At 35.3% G+C, this 12,652-nt stretch overlaps 1 pseudogene; it reads right to left on the bottom strand.

Annotated features, from left to right (window-relative positions):
* Positions 1 to 10,750: 10,750 nt before the first annotated feature.
* Positions 10,751 to 11,581, bottom strand: LOC132027736 (proteasome subunit alpha type-1-like; annotated as a pseudogene).
* Positions 11,582 to 12,652: the final 1,071 nt, after the last annotated feature.

Here is a 12,652-nt window from a genome sequence, read left to right as displayed (position 1 = left end):
ATTATCCTCATTCTTGCTGCTGTTGATTTCTTCTGTTCCTAGCTAGAAGCAATTTTAATTTAATTTTAGGCTCTGGTGGGGAGAAAGAATCTGTGAAAAGAGAAATTGGCATCGTTAGTGGGAGGGGTGTTGATTTTGGTACCAAAAAGACAGCTAGGTGAAGAGATAACAGGAGGCCAGAGGTTGATCTTGAAATGAAAGTTCCATCTTTCAAAATCATAGAAAAGAATGAGGATGCAGAGAAATGTCTGCTGAAAAATTTCTACCTCCTGCCATAAAATTGGAATAAGCAATGAAAAAAAAAATAATTTCATTATGGAACACGGGCATTTAACTACTTCACTCATTTGGAAAAAAAAAAAAAAAGAGTGAGATAAACAACAGATGGCAATTTTAGAGAAAGGTTAAGAGAGATTCTGGTTTTGAAATTAACAGTGTTGTGCATCTCAAGCACTGAATACGTAAGAAAATTGTAACCAAAGCAAAAATGCAAAATTTGGAAGTTTACCTTTATTTCTCAATAAATTCCACCATGTTGTGGTGCCCTTCTCGTATTTAGAAAACGACTGATAATTGAGCACACATATTTGAAAATTAATAAGGCAATGTGTGCTTAGACGGTAATATGTTTGATGATTCATCGTAAGTGAAAGAACATGACAGCAACAACGAAAATAGGGAAGCAACCAAAAGGATTATATAAAATACCGTAAACACAAGTGTTGATGTTTTATTTATGCTATAAAATTTTTTACTAAGATTTTACTTTTGTTCTTTTTTAACTAAGATGTTACTTTTGTTCAAATGATAGCCATTGATTATGCAGTAATTTGCATCTGTGCTGCCCAGGACTGTAACCGCTCGCTAGCCACATGTGACTAATTAAATTTTAAGTTGAGTTAAGATAAATTTAATACAATTAAATATTCAATAACTCAGTCATAATAGCTATATTTCAAGTGCTCAGTAGCCACATGTGGCTAATGGCTACTCTATTGCTCATTGAAGGAACAGTATTTCTGCTGACCAAGGCAGCCTTAATGGTCCCCTCAGCTTGAATACATTTTAGACTGGCTGCTTCCTGACTGGGTCCTGAGCTCCGTTTTTAGAGCTGCTTTCTTCTTCTCCTCCTAGTCCTCCTCCAACTCCTTCCCCTCCATCTTCTCCTCCTCCTCCTTCTTCTTTTAACACACAAAATTGTAAATTCTTTCTTTGCCACTTTGAGATATAAGTAAATCTATTTAAAAGCCTCTAGCCAGAATTACAGCCCAGGAATATCCTTCTCAAAGACCTGAGAATTATCCCTTTGAAATGCAGACATCAAGTTAGCATCAGTTATCTCTCAGTGTCTCTGGGGAGGGCATGAGCCTAACCTCAGTGGGCATCTCAGTCCTATAATAAAGATATGAGAAGACTGATTTTTCTTTTGTGTAAGATCAATTAGCATGCCCTATGATCTCCCCCTTCTCCAGCTCTTAAAATTTTCTCACATTTTGTCTCCTCTGAGTTGAGTTCAGGCTGATGTCTGGCCTCTCTCCCCTTGAATGAAGAGTTCCTTGCCCATGTACCAGTGTGTGGTGCAATTTTTTTCTCTGACACCATTAAAATAAAGCCTTGCTTGGCATACTGGGGATCTATATTAAGGATGAATAAAAGGGTAAATATCTGATAGAAATGGGCTGATGTTAGAACAAGTTTTTCCTGAATTGTCCATAAAAAATATTGTCTCTTCTTCCTATGTGTTTTTCATGTTATTTGTGATAGAGTATCCATGTCTAGAAAAAGAGAAAGTCTTTACTTCAAGATGTACAAGATTTCATGGCATAGTGACTTAAGAGCAACAGGAGTGATTGTTCTTTAAGGTACAATTTTACACTTCACTTTTCAAAATAATATTAGTGATATGAGATAGAGAACAGAGATAACACAATTCACTCCTCAATCTCTAAAAACAACAAGTTAAATCTTTTACCTGAGGTATCAGCTTGACAACTCCAGACTTGCCATCCTAAAAAAGTAATTGGTGAGAGAAGTTAGGGTGTTTTTTTTTTTTCTCTCTCTCTCTCTTTCTGTGCTTGCAAAGACTAAGTAAAATAAAAGTAAATATTGGAACTCAATAAGTAAAATCCTTACTTGTATATTTAGTTTCTTAAAATAATGAGTTCAAAAGTGAATAATGAAAATTATATGTAAATTTCTATGCATGTATGGGATGTGTGTGGGCACATGCACATCTACAGAAAATTATTTTTATAATTTAGTATGCAGAAAAGCAAACTTTTTAATGAAAAAGATATTTTTACAGACACAGGCTTGCTGAACTATATCTGATAGTATGATAATTGCATACAACATGCCTATTAGATATCATTTATTATTTCTGAGTTTCTTCATTCTGCAAAGAGAGTTTGAAAACACTTGTGTAGCAATGTATATAAAAACCTATTCTATTTCTATGTGTCCAGTCTTTCAGTTATCTGGCCCACACCTATTTTTTTTTCCTCTCTTTTACTTCTATTGCCTTGCAAAATGATACAAAATTGTTAAAACAATACATCATAGTTTTTATCAAAATAATAAATCTCTTCTATTTCAAATGAGTCTTAATTTATTTTCATAGCATTAAAGGAGATTGCTTTAAGTTTAAATATAAGCAGCATAACTAGCTTTGAGAAAAGGACATCCCATGCTTAGTAAGTGTAAAACTCAAGTGGTAGAAGCAGAAGTTAATGGCTATCCAGAGGGGAGTTGACCTGCTACAGGCATTTGGTGTACCTGAGGCATCAATCAATATGACTGACAGTGGCAATGGGCCTCAACAACTGGTTCAACAAGCAGTTAAGTGAAAAAGGGCCACTGGCTGATAAAGTTTGAAATATATTTGTTAAAATTCTGCTGAGAAAAGTCATTCTTACTTGTAAATCTAGATTGGTTAAATGTATTGATTAAAGATCCTAGGTCATTTGGTAATATTATAATTTACCTGTGTTGATACAGTATGTCATCTTTATAAGAATCTTCCAGTAAGAATTAGTCCATTTATTAGAATATCATATTGATTTACTTTTTCTAGTGCATCACTAAGCCTATTAAGCACTTGACTTTTATCTATAAATAGATATTATGTTGAAGAAAATAAATTATAGATATTAATGTAAGATAAACATACCCATGTATAAAAAGTCAATGTATTGTTTTTGTTTTCATTATGTTACAATGTAAGCACCAAAGTGTATGACTATCCTAAAACCATAGCTTGGCTTGGAGCATTTAGTGAACATCACCGCCATGTGTAATGGGAAGAAATGTAGGCTTCCAGACGTCAGTGAAGGATTCCAGCCATGAATCAGCCAGCAAGAAAAATTTATAGGCAACCAAATATAGGCAGGTCGTACATGGTTAAAGAATATCTTTCTCCAAGTATGTATTCTATTTTTCCTTCAGAAGAAATTGAGTTCTCAGGTCTCTTATGACATATCCCTTATTAAATACATGAATGTTCATAGGCTCGCCACACAGCTTGATCCTTCCAGAGGTACTTGAGGTAAAAACAAACAAAAACCACCCCAAAAAACCCCACCACTTTCCCAATCCCCTTCCTTTGGTTTTCTTCCTCTGAAATTTATGTTCTACTTTTAGCTCCATCTGTGAATTCCCTGCACTAGTAATCAAGAGTAATTGAAACCCTTCCAAGGTCAGTTCGACCCAATGAAATTAGATGCATTCTACAAGCTAGCTTAAAAATCTCCTTCAATTTTGGTTTCCTTAATTCATGTACACCCTGTCTATTGCATAAACTCCTTGTCTTTGCTGGAAAACAAGATTGTGGCCCAACTAAAGAAGGTTTACTTGTTATAGATTAGGAGACATGTTTCCACAAACAAATACATAAATTAGAACTGGAAACTGAATTGAGATTTTGCCCTCAGTTTTATGTCAAGGAAGGACAGGAGTGGGTGCAAGAGTCCTCTGAGATTCTGATACCATTCAAAAACTTCCCAAAGGGAAACCATTTAGTGAGACATGAAGTTCCTCAGTTAAAATAAATAAATCACATATTTTTCTCTATACCTAGTCCTATGAGCTACTCATCATATTTTACTCTACCTATGCTATGAGTATAGCACTAGTCCCTTAACTGAGAGCTGTTTGGAGCCTAGTAGCCCTTGATTGGGCTGCTAGTGAAAGACACTTCTTAAGGAGTCTGGCTCACATCAGTCATACCTTGGTCTCATGCAGCAGACTTATGGTCCCATTATGTGCTGTGTGACCAAAGCACTTCTGGCTGTCACTGATTGATCCAGAGTAAACATCTGATTTAAACTAAGGGATTTCTTTCTCCCCAGTGCTTAAAATTTGGTACAGTGAGACCCTAAAATGAAGATATCCTAAAGCTGGTGAATGCTATTTTTGCACCTTGAAAAAGGACCATGGAACCCCAACTTCTTAAGATTCTGTCATTGCCCTGACCCAGGCACTGCTTGACTCCTGGTGTTCTGACTCTTCCACTGGCTTCTATTTTCCCAAGTTTCAATTTCTGTTGTTTATTTAATCTAATGTGTGGTGTTCAGAAATCAGCATGATTCTTTTTCTACATACTTCAAAGCCAAGATGAAATAAGTGTAGTTGAAGTAGAAGGAGAAAGAAAAACAAAACATAATAGGCTAGGAAAGATTGACATATGGTAACATAATGAGGATATGGGATGATAACATAGCTGGTGATACGAGAGATAACATTTCAAACATTGAGGTGGACAAGAGACGATAGGTCTTGCTCATCAAGGACAAATCCAGAGACTGTTTTAAAGCTACAGAATTACCTGCATATATGTAGGAGCTCAACTGGTTTGCACTGCAGAGATGCTGCATTGACTGGTGGGATTTCTAGAACATCATGATCATGGACTCCTACATTTGAAATACACACACACGGACACATACACAGACACATACAGGAGAGATCAGGAAATAGTATTCCCTTAGGTCAGCATAGACTAGTTTCAACCTAAAGATTGTTGGTATGCATCACATTTTTAAATTGGTGTGCTGAGAGATGAGAGCCATGCTTTATGAATTTGTCTTTATCATCTTTGCTTTTAGGTGAAAAGATAATTTATCTTTGAAAGAAGGAGAAAGATAAATTTACTTTAAGAGACAAATATATCCATGTGCATTTAAATATAATGAAATTGCAAAACATAATAAACCCCTGTAATTCCTTTAGTCATATATAACAATGCATATTTACTCTGGGGAAATGACCTTCGCTTTATTCTTTATCGTGATTTGATTTGATTCGGCTCTCTACTTAACAGCATTAGACTTCGAAATCTTGGGGGAGCAAAATTGCATTATTGATTCAGATACGGATTTAAGAAAATCATAAACTAATGCAAAAATATCAGGCAAAAATATATCTTGTACAATAAGCCAGCAAACAACACAGTAATTCAGAGCTGTATCAGGAAGAAATTTAAATCAGTTTACGGTATAAGGTGCACCAAATTAATTGAAATGATATTAACTTAAATACTAGAGTTAACAGCAGACACAGGCAGTCAGATATTACTTCTTTATGAATTTGAGCCTATAGAAAAACCTCTAAGTTTCTGAGGGGAAATAAAGCAGTTAAAACACTTAGTAACTATTTTCTCTGATAGCAAATGCTATTTTCCCTAAAACAACCAGTACAGGGACAGAAAAGATACTAACAATAGAGAGTTCATAGTCAAAGTTCAGTGCAAGAATTTTTCAAGGAAGTGTGGTCCTAATTTGAGTTAACATCTAGTTAGTTCATTTAATTACTCTGTGCCGAGAGTAATTGATTTTAGACCTAGACACAGAAACAATTCTACTATGTGGAGAAAAAAAAATCATTTTGTCCCTTTAAGTTGGAAGCGAGACAAAGGTTACATCTAAGAAATGTGCAATATGACTGAGGTTTTATCTCCTATTTGAACTATTATTTCAACATGCCCTCCAAGAATCACAACATTAAATACTAGTATAATTTATATTATACTTATATTATATTTATATTACTTATATTACTGAAACAAACTTTTACATTGTCCATACCAAATAGTGTGCAGATTCAGTTAAGAATTTAGATACTAACATTGTTAGAAGCTTTTGAGTCATAACTAATCATATGTTATTAGTTTCATAAAATACATGTTTTATTCTTTTAGAAGTGAGATTTCTTTCTTCATCTTACATTGCTTCCTCTTTGAAACTGTAAGCGGGAGAAAAATCTTCCTTCTGCTCCAGTCCCTACATCTGCACATCGATCAAATTAGCTTCTGCTCCACTGAAGAATCATTCCTTCCCACCCTTATTCTGTCCTTAATTGCTTGGTTTTGGGACAGGGCACTTCATATGTCATGAAGCAATTTTCTGGGGTGACTTTATTAAGGGGCTCAGTTCCCAGTCTGAATATTGGCAGTGCTGGGAGATCCTCTTAAAACATGGAAACGCGCAGTGAACAAAGTAATGCAAAAGCTCTCCTGTCTAGTTTGTAGCATCAGCTTACTAAAGCACAGTAGAAAAATCTTTAATATCTACAGAAACATACCTAATTTTCACTCATCACTCATCACCTCATTCAAATACATAGAGAATACTTTCTTTTTCTTTCTTCTTCTTCTTCTTCTTCTTTTTTTTTTTTAGATTTTATTTATTTATTTGCAGACAGAGGTCACAAGTAGGCAGAGAGGCAGGCAGAGAGAGAGAGGGGAGGAAGCAGGCTCCCTGCTGAGCAGAGAGCCCGATGCGGGGCTCGACTCCAGGACTCTGAGATCATGACCGGAGCTGAAGGCAGAGGCTTTAACCCACTGAGGCACCCAGGTGCCCCTAGAGAATACTTTCTTGCTGAAAGTATCCCTTATTTTAAAATATGATGCACTAAATCCCATCATGCTTAGTGTATGCTCCTAGAGTAGATCCCGTATATTCTTTATCATTTCATTTCACTTAGAGTGATGACTGACTGTGGATTGAACTTTGTCCCACTGAAATCTTAAAAGCAGAAAAATAAAATAGGAATTACCATATTCTACCTAGCAATGCCACATAGTATTCCTTCCAGGTTGGCTGACAGTTTGTTTTGTGTTGTATGATTCTTGTGTGTGTGTGTGTGTGTGGGTGTGGGTGTCTGATTCTTTTTTTTTTTTTTTTTTTTTGAGAGAGAAAGACAGTGAGAGAGAGCATGAGCGAGGAGAAGGTCATAGAGAGAAGCAGACTCCCCATGGAGTTGGGAGCCGGATGCGGGATTTGATCCTGGGACTCCAGGATCATGACCTGAGCTGAAGGCAATCCCAACCAAACCAACTGAGCCCACCCAGGTGTCCCATGTGTGTGATTCTTAATGTTGCCTTTTGAAAATGTTTCTGCTCATTATCACATAATACAACTTAGTTATAAAAATTTGGAACTGATAGAAAACTAGCACTAACTCACTTGCACACTAAATGTAATCATGTGTATATATACTATTCTTTATTATCATATTTTAGGACAACAGTGATGCTGAATTTAAAATGTTTAATATTTCCTATTGCATCTATTGCATCATGACTATCCCCCTGTTTGATTCAATATTTTTAAATAAGAATTTTAAGGGTTGTGTAGTATTTCAACATATAGATATATTGTGATTCATGTAATCAATTCTAAATTGGAAAATAAATATTTCCATTCAGACAGTTTATTATTATTATTGCAACTTTATTAATTTTTAATTATTTTATGTGATAGAAAAACCACATTGCATTTTTCATATCTTTCATTACAAGTGAAACACAATATGCAATTTATCTGAAATTCTATAGAACATAATTATATGCATTCAGTTTTATACATTTTTTTTCTGATCCTATCATCCACTCCTCCCACATTTATGCCTTTTGACTATGCCCTGTGAACTGATAGTCGTTAGCTGCAACATGACTTCTACCTTAAATCTCTTTCCTTTTTTTTTATTTTTTTAATTTTTTTAAAAGATTTTATTTATTTATTTGACAGACAGACATTACAAGTAGGCAGAGAGGCAGGCAGAGAGAGAGAGAAGAGGAAGCAGGCTCCCTGCTGAGCAGAGAGCCCGATGCGGGACTCGATCCCAGGACCCCAAGATCATGACCTGAGCTGAAGGCAGCGGCTTAACCCACTGAGCCACCCAGGTGCCCTTAAATCTCTTTTCTGACAGTCCTTTTCACATAACTGAAAACTGACTCTTCCTCAATGACATTCCCTCCTCTATAATACTCATATTCATCATAACAAACCTCTTTTATCTTCAGATTTCAAGGTGGATGGGAATCATTGTTCTTACTGCTTCCAGACTTTTCTCCCTTACTTCCTAGAAGTACCCTCCTAATAGTAATTGTTGCTGATCCCCAAATCATAGATGCTCAATTTTTAATTTTAACATATGTTTCACCATCGTGACCTCCAACAGCCCTAACAAAACTCTTGGTGATTTCGAACACCATATAGTGTTTTAAAGACATGTTATATACAGTTTATATAGGCGTTTTCCGTAATTTGAATAGCCAGGTCCTTTACTTCCTCGCTTCCAATGTGTAGTCAAATGTGAAAGCCCGGTATGTGGAATTAGATATTCTAAGTCCAAAACCCACCTCCACCATGACATAGCTGGGTATCATTGAGAAGGTTACTTGATCTCTGTATGTCCAAGTTCCCTTGTCTGTATAGTAAATGCACCTAACTCGTAGTATTGTTGTTAGGTATGTGCGTGTGTGTGTATGAGAGTGTGTATGTATATTCATAACACTAATGGTACCCAATATGTAGTTTATTAATAAAAAGTGTTGCATTTAATAAAATTTTCACATTTTGCTTTTCCATCCAAACCACTTAAACAAATGGTCATACTTGGTTGTTATCAACAACATTTTAAACCTCCATAATCTCAATTTAAGAATCCCAATCTCTAACCACCAAAATGTTCCTTTTAAGCATATTGCCACTAATAATTATTACAATTATTACAACAATTATTGCTTACTGTACTAACTCCGCAGCTCTCTGTCTCCACTGGGATGTGTAAAACCTTGGTCTATTGCTTTGGTCTGTTATTCATCCCTTCAATGACCTAACTTGTCAACCTACTCATTTTAATTACTCAGAGTTAGCAAAATCAATTTAGTGTTTGTTCCCTCTATCTTTCCTCCTCCTCTTCCTCATTCTTCTTCTCCTTCTTCTTTTTTGCCTTTCTCAAGTCTTCATATACATCTGGAAAAGTTCTCAAGTGTTCATACTCAACCTGGAAAAATACCTTAGTAAATGCAACTTTCATGGTCTTCTTCACTTGTATGCAACTGAATACAGGTGGGGGAAAAGCACAATCACCCTGCTGGATCTAGCTCCAAACTCATGACCTCCAATATCAGAAACCTTTTTTCTTTCCCCTCTCAGTAATTCTCATCTCTTTCCTAAGTCCATTCACTCTCTTAATTCCTTAAATGTTTAATTCCAACCCCCATCTCTCTCAAAGCATAGAACAACTACTCCACTACTACTGATTTTGATTTTCTTATCAGAGAATGTAAGAGCAATTAGGTAACTTTCCACAATTTCCCATCTCTATTTCCAAAAAGTTATTTGTATCTAAGCTTATCTCTCCTTCCTCTAAGTATCACTGAACTCTTTGCTCTATCTATGACCACTATTGTGTTATGACTACTAGGTCTCATCTCTTCTCATCTATTCATGGATATGTACCAGCTATTTTCTTTAATCTCTTTTTCACAATGTTGCTCTCACTGAGTAAACAAACATGCTGTTACTTCCATTTAAAGATACCTTGGCCAACCATCTTTTTCCCATTAATACTCTTGCTCAGTTTCTCTCTCCAGAGAGACACTTATTATGAGTACTATCGAGAGCACTATCTTTACTTTCTTTCTCTCTCTCTCTCTCTCTTTTTTTTTTTTTTCCTACTGCACTCTCTGTCTCTTCACGCATTCCACTGAGATGTTTTCCCACTACTTGGTTGAAAATTCTTTTCTCCTGGTTTAATATCTATTCTCTCTTACTGTATTCATCAACAATTTTTGACAGATTAGGACTAATCCTCTTTCAGTAACTATTTTTCTTCCTTTGGCTTTGGCTATGCTTCATTTTCTTTTTCTTTTCTTTAAATTTCACTTCTTAGTTTATATTTTTTCTCATCCATCAGATTCTCAGAGTTGGAATTTCCTGTTACTCATGGCTTGGACTTTTCTCCCCCACTTCCTTAGTTATTTAATTCTTTAAATATTATTAAAATGCTGATGGATTCAAATATATATATATATTTAAATTCATCATATATATATATACATATATATATATATATATATATACATATATATATATATATTCATCCTAGAACTCTCCCTTATGTCTAGATTCATATAGCCAACATTCTTCTTCTTCCTCTTCTTCCTCTTCTTTTTTCTTCTTCTTTTTTTTTTTTTTTTTGGCAAGTGAAACAATTTTATTTCACAGCTGTCTTTAAAAACACAAAGACACTATGTTCTTCATATAAAAACATTAGTACAGATATCTACACTTACTAGAAAATGATTATATAGACCCTCTCAAAGAAAAATCATACCATTATATGATTTCAGACAAGTTGCTTAGGAAAAACACATCTGGACTGATTCCTAAAACATACCATAAGACCACCCTGCATCTTTTGGTTCAAACTATAGATTACTGTCATCAGCACATGTTCTTGCATTCCTACAGATTTGCTAATACACACATAGACTGGCTTGTAACTTAATGTTCCATTGGTTCATCAGCCTTTTCTGCAGGTTCATCAGCAGGTTGAGCAGGCTCTGCCTTTCTCTGTGGTCTTTCTTCAAAACCTTCCAGGAATGGAGATGCATCATCATCATCATAAATCATAAACCCCAAGTCTTTACCAACAATTCCAATGGAAACATTCTTTGTAGTGAGGTCCTGTTCTGCCAGAAGCATCTCTTGTAAGGCATGCAAACCATGTTTAGCCAGTTCATTTAAATTGCACTCCATAAACCCAGACATATGTCTCTCCAAGTAAGTACGAGCTGATTGAGAACAGGCTCCAATGGACATGGCTCTACAGTCAAAATAGTTGGCAGATGGACAGGTTTGGAAAATGTGAGGGCCCATATTATCATAACCAGCAGTCCAATACCATATGGTCTCCGGCCATATCATTGGGTTGGTATCTGGGTCTTGCTTCCAATTAGCGATATAAGACAAGACACAGGAAGAGGTCTGTCAAATACAAATCTGTAATCCAAACACTCCTGGCACATAAAATTGTGTAACAGTCTAGCATAAGCAGTAAGTCCCGCAATTGAGATACCAATATGGTTGTCCACATGGAGAATTTTTTTCTGATGAGTTGCAAGCTCTGACTGTGCTCTCTTCAGTGCAACCAACACTGCATGGGTTTTTTATTTCAGACCGACTGTGGCAGAACCTTGCTTGACAGCTTCCATTGCATACTCAATTTAATGAATCCTGTCCTGAGGGTTCCAAACAGTGACATCCTTGTCATACTGGTTGTGAAACATGGTTCTGGTGAGGATCTGACTGTGGCTCCTGCAGAGGTGCAGGTTCAAGAAGGTTCCTGAAACTACCCGCCAACTTTCTTCTTAACATATCTCTGAAGTATATAATACTGTATTATTTATATGTCCAAAACTGAACTTCTCATTTCTTCTCCAAAACTATTTATTCTTCAGAATTCACCCACTTGGTACATGGCTATTCCATTATTGAAGTGACCCAGGTCATAAATCTGTAGAATTATTTGAGTCCTCTTTTACTCTCTCACCCAAATTACCTTAAACAATATCCACATGTTTTACAACAGCTCTCACCTACACCAATACAACCCAAATCTAAACCACCACAATCCTCTGGATTATTGTAATAGAAATGTAATTGATCATCTTGCTTCCACATATTCTCAACATGACAGCCAAAATGTTTTTTTAATTCGGAAATCAGATTCTTTGTTCAAAATTATCCAATGGCTGGCATCTCACTCTCACAATTTGTAGTGATAAAAGCCAACATAAATTTAGTTTACAATTTGCTACAGAATATAATCTTGCAACACACTAACCCTTTGGTCTCATTTGTAATTAATATCTCTTATTTGCTCTAGTCTCCTTGATTTCAACAAAGACTTCAGGAACTGTACATCAAGAGGGTTTTGCTCTTACTGTTTCTTTTGCTTAGGAACTTGAGTCTCTGATATTTTCATGTCATCTCGTTTAGGTCTTAGATCAAATGTAATCCTCTCAGTGATACTTTTCTTAATTTTCTCCAATTTTCATATTATTATTTCCCTAATTTCCATATTATTTTACTCAGTGGCACTTACCACTATTGAGAGAAGAAAACAAAAACAAAACAAAACCTCAAATATATATATATATAATATATATATATTATATATATATATATAATACAGAGAAAAGGCATTTTCTGTTTTTGTCTTAAAATTATATGGACATATCTCAAACACCTTTACATATAAATTTTAGACATTTAATAACTATGTGTTTGTTAAATAATATATAAATGAATATTGAAAGTTTATTTTAAAAAGAATAATCATAATCAATAAAGAAAGACAGTAC

This window comes from Mustela nigripes, chromosome 12 (genome assembly GCF_022355385.1).
Source record: "Mustela nigripes isolate SB6536 chromosome 12, MUSNIG.SB6536, whole genome shotgun sequence".
NCBI classification, from domain to species: Eukaryota; Metazoa; Chordata; class Mammalia; order Carnivora; family Mustelidae; genus Mustela; species Mustela nigripes.
This window is presented reverse-complemented; position numbering and strand designations above follow the sequence as displayed.